The sequence below is a fragment of the Dasypus novemcinctus genome, chromosome 6 (genome assembly GCF_030445035.2).
Source record: "Dasypus novemcinctus isolate mDasNov1 chromosome 6, mDasNov1.1.hap2, whole genome shotgun sequence".
NCBI lineage: Eukaryota > Metazoa > Chordata > Mammalia > Cingulata > Dasypodidae > Dasypus > Dasypus novemcinctus.
In genome coordinates, this window is record NC_080678.1 from 97,921,659 (window position 1) to 97,926,064 (window position 4,406).

The 4,406-nt window shown below is 58.5% G+C and overlaps 1 long non-coding RNA gene across 1 annotated transcript; it reads right to left on the bottom strand.

Annotated features, from left to right (window-relative positions):
• Window positions 1–2,432: 2,432 nt before the first annotated feature.
• Window positions 2,433–4,134, bottom strand: LOC131278895 (uncharacterized). Its single transcript, XR_011648953.1, has 3 exons — window positions 4,066–4,134; window positions 3,077–3,155; window positions 2,433–2,635 (listed from the first exon to the last, which is right to left on the bottom strand). It is a non-coding gene; the product is annotated as an uncharacterized lncRNA (long non-coding RNA).
• Window positions 4,135–4,406: the final 272 nt, after the last annotated feature.

Below are 4,406 nucleotides of genomic sequence, written 5' to 3' on the forward strand. Positions count from 1 at the left end.
TTAGGCACCCTATCAGCTGGCCTTACTCTGGAATCTATGATCCTCAGTGTAACAAAGTTAGACTCTATAGTTTTCCTAAACAAGGTTCTCCTGCCCCTTTTATTTGAACCTATAATTAGCACTCTACTTATTAAATGTATGTTTCAGAGACTTAAAATCTTTGGTCCATCCATGTGCCAGTTGGGTCCTGAATCTCAGCAGAGTTGCAGCACCTACTCTCCAGTTCATTGGACTCATCCAGCACAACTAGCAAGGAGATGATGATGGACAACGCCCATCCCAAGGAACAGAGAGTGTCTGCAACTGCAAGCAAGAGAGTAACATCCACCTACTGCCTGGGAAACAGGGCCCCGCTCAATCAGAAACTGCATCACCATCGTCAAATCCTCAAGACTGCGGAATGAACACTGGACTAAAGTAGACTTATTACTATTCTATTATAGACATCATTCTAGCAATGGAAGAACTTCTATCATTGATATAAAGGCAGTGGCCACCAGAGGTTCTGGGGGGGGGGGGAGGGAAGAAGAGGTGTCACATGAGGGGAATTTCAGGACATTGGAGTTGTCTCCAGGACAGGGCAATGATGGGTACAGGGCATTATGGATTTTGCCATAACCTACGAAACTGTGCAGGACAGAGTGGCAACTGTAATGTAAACTAGAGTCCATGGTTAGTAGCAATGCCTCAATACATGTTCACCAATTTAGCAAATGTGCCACACTAAGGAAGGTTGTTATTGATGTGGGAAAGTGCGGGAGGGGGAGATGGTGAGGTTGATGGGAATCCCTTATGTATATATTTTTTTATGTAGCATTTATGTAATATAAAGCTTCTTTAAAAATATTTATTTTTAAAGAAGACATAACCTGTGCTGGAAGGTACGATTTGGGCTCAGCCTCAGCCCCTGGGAGAGGTGGGGACCCTGCTCGGAGCCACGGGGCACAGACCAATGCCTGCGGGGCTGTGGACAGCAGGGCTGCCTCTGAGCCTCAGTTTCCTCCTTTGTCACAGGGACACAGCCCCTCCCTGGAGGGCTGGGGCAGGCCAGGCAGGCTGAGGCCACCCCAAGCTGAGAGCCCTTGGCAGGATGGTTCCTGCAGTCTTTTCCTCAAGCGCTCCCTGGGCAGGGACCTGCCTGCTCCTTCTCTGCCCCCCATCCCCACTTTCTCCTCCTCCTCCCTGTAGCTCTCTGGATGGTCCTCCCGCCCCTCAAAGGCCCCTCCTTCCTAACCCAGGAGCACTCGTCTCTGTCCTCCTGCTGCCCTGCTGCACACTGGCCTCTGGTCACCTCTAGAAGGGTCGTGGGCACCGGAGCAGCCTGGCCCAGCATGCACAGCCTCCCTGTGAGCACCCCGTGGCAGGTGGGGCAGGAGGCCAGGGTGCCTCTAGGCTCCAGGGTGGGTGGAGCCTGAGCCTTGGTCAGTCTTGGGAGATGCAACCATAGCAGGGGCACTCACCTGCCTGCTCAGGCAGCAGGGGCACTCACCTGCCTGCTCAGGCAGCAGGGGCACTCACCTGCCTGCTCAGGTAGCAGGGCACTCACCTGCCTGCTCAGGCAGCAGGGGCCCTCACCTGCCTGCTCAGGCAGCAGGGGCCCTCACCTGCCGGCTCACGTTGCAGGGCACTCACCTATCTGCTCAGGCAGCAGGGGCCCTCACCTGCCTGCTCACGTAGCAGGGCACTCACCTATCTGCTTAGGCAGCAGGGGCACTCACCTGCCTGCTCATGTAGCAGGGCACTCACCTGCCTGCTCACATAGCAGGGGCACTCACCTGCCTGCTCACATAGCAGGGCACTCACCTGCCTGCTCACATAGCAGGGGCACTCACCTGCCTGCTCACGTAGCAGGGCACTCACCTATCTGCTCAGGCAGCAGGGGCACTCACCTGCCTGCTCATGTAGCAGGGCACTCACCTGCCTGCTCACATAGCAGGGGCACTCACCTGCCTGCTCAGGTAGCAGGGCACTCACCTGCCTGCTCACATAGCAGGGGCACTCACCTGCCTGCTCAGGTAGCAGGGCACTCACCTGCCTGCTCACATAGCAGGGGCACTCACCTGCCTGCTCACGTAGCAGGGCACTCACCTGCCTGCTCACATAGCAGGGGCACTCACCTGCCTGCTCACGTAGCAGGGCACTCACCTGCCTGCTCACATAGCAGAGGCACTCACCCAACAGCACAGGTAGAAGAAGCTGCACAGCAACAGGATGAAGAGCAGGGCAGCTGCGCCAGCCACCACGGGGATCCAGGGGAAGTCTCTGCTGCCGGTGCTGATGAAGCTTTCAATAACGGGTGGTAAGGGGATCTCCAAGCCACGGGGCTCTGCCTCCTCGCTGCTGCCCTCGCCCTCGGGGGTCCCCTCCTGCTCATCTCTGCTGTCCGCATCACCACTGCGGTACTTGGAAAGACTCTCGAGGGTTCTGGCTGTAAGACGCTTGAAGAGCTTTGCGGGGGGCTTCTCAGATGCTTTCCAGGCGCCTGCTCGGGGGCCTTCCCAAGGAGATTTTTTGGGGGGGCCTCCTGGGGCATCTCAGGGGCTTTCTCAGGGGTTTGCTCAATGGGGCTCTGGCTGTTGACCTTGCTTGGGTTCCCAGCCTTGTCCTCGGTGGGTTTGGCAGCAGGATTCTCCCCCTGTGGAAGGGCCACTGTCACCATCCAGCCTTGGCTGCCAGAGAACAGGTGTGGCTGAGGGCTGGGCTGGGGCTGGGTGGCCCCCTCCTGGCTCCCATCCCCTGGCATTCCACCCCCAGCCTCCTCCTCTCCTCAGGCACCCCACCTCGAGGGACCCCAGAGGGGCCAGGAGTCCATGGCCAGATGCCCAGACCACCTCGGCAGCGCCCAGGGCCACGGATGCCATGTGTGGCGGAGGCTGTCCCATCCCCCTGCCTGAACCCCGACCTGGAGGGGTGGGCCCTGGGACCCACACAGCCAGGGGAGCCACAGGCCTGGACTCTGGTCCTGGTGGACCCCTGCCCCACCCACTCACCCTGGCTGCCAGCTGCCCCCCAGTGTGTCTGCATCAGGGCTGGGCCAATGGGCCCCATGACGGGGGTGCCCCCACCCAGTACTCACGCAGTCCTTTCCTCTGAATTTGAGGTTGTTGGTGATGAAGGTTATGCCTTTGTTGAGGCTGATTTCAATGAAGATGGGCCTAAAGCACAGAGGGGGTGGGCCAGTGACAAGCAGGTCTCCTCTGTGGCTGAAACTTGGCCCCCAGCTTCTGGGTGCAGTGACTTTTCCAGCAAGGCACTGGGGTAGTGGAGAGAACAGGGCGAGCTCTCCTTCCCCAGAGCACGAGGTTGGCCTGGCGCAGAGGCCCCGAGGGACACGGCTGGCCCCAGGAGCCCAGCATCGTCTGCCCACCATGTGGCCATGTGCCACATGAGCAGCAGCCATGGGGGGTCTCCCTCGGCTCCTCCGTGCAGAGAGGGCACGTGGGCTCGGCTGTGGTGAGTGGCAGGAGCCCTTTGGAAGCGGATGGGCTGAAGCACGTGCCCCAGAAAAAACCATGTTCACGACCTGCACCCCGTCCTGGGGTGGGAACCCTTTATCAGTGGAACTTCTGAGGACATCGTTACGCTGTGGTCAGGGGAATGAGACTGCCCTTACTGCTGTGACTGGGGGCTTTCAAGGGAAAGCCACTTGGAGGAGAAGACGCTGGAAGTCCATGGGAACCCGGCAGAGAGAGGAGAGTACACGGCCGTGTAATGGGGGAGCCATGGGACCCCAGGATTCCCGGCTGCCAGCACCAGAGCACTGCCCACCCTAGAGGAAGCCAGCTTCCAGCCCCAGCACTGGCAGCCAAGAAATCCCTCTTGTTAAGACAACCCATGGCTTGGTAGATGTCCCAGCAGTGGGGAAACTAAGGCAGGCACCCTCCATCTCCTGCCATCCTCAGTAGAGCCAGGCCACACGGATCCCTGTCCACCCCCAGGACCACCCATCAAGGCAGGTACAGAGGGCTCTCCAGGTGCCCTGGCTGAGGGTGTCCTCACCCAGGACCCCTAAACCGCTGCCCACCTGGTCTCCTGCCACGAGGGTCCCCAGGTCGGGGCACTTACTTTCCAAGTATCTGAGGTTCTACTCCAGGACAAGTTATGACATTGTCTCCAGAAGAGCTTGCTGCTTTATTTAAAAGAGAAACCCCACAGCAGGTCAGTGCACATCCATCCATCCACCACTTCCTGCTGCCCTCAGCCAGACAAGTGGACCCTGGCAGGGGGCCAGCCTCTCCTTCGGTCACCGTCTACTCAGAGAAATTGTGGGATCCCTGGCCTTGCCCCAGGCACTGGGCAGCCGATGGTATTTAACAGAAACAAGGCAGGCAGAGAGATGTTCTCAAGGCAGGAACATTCTCGTGACTGGATGGGGAGGCAATTCCATAAAATATAACCATGAACAA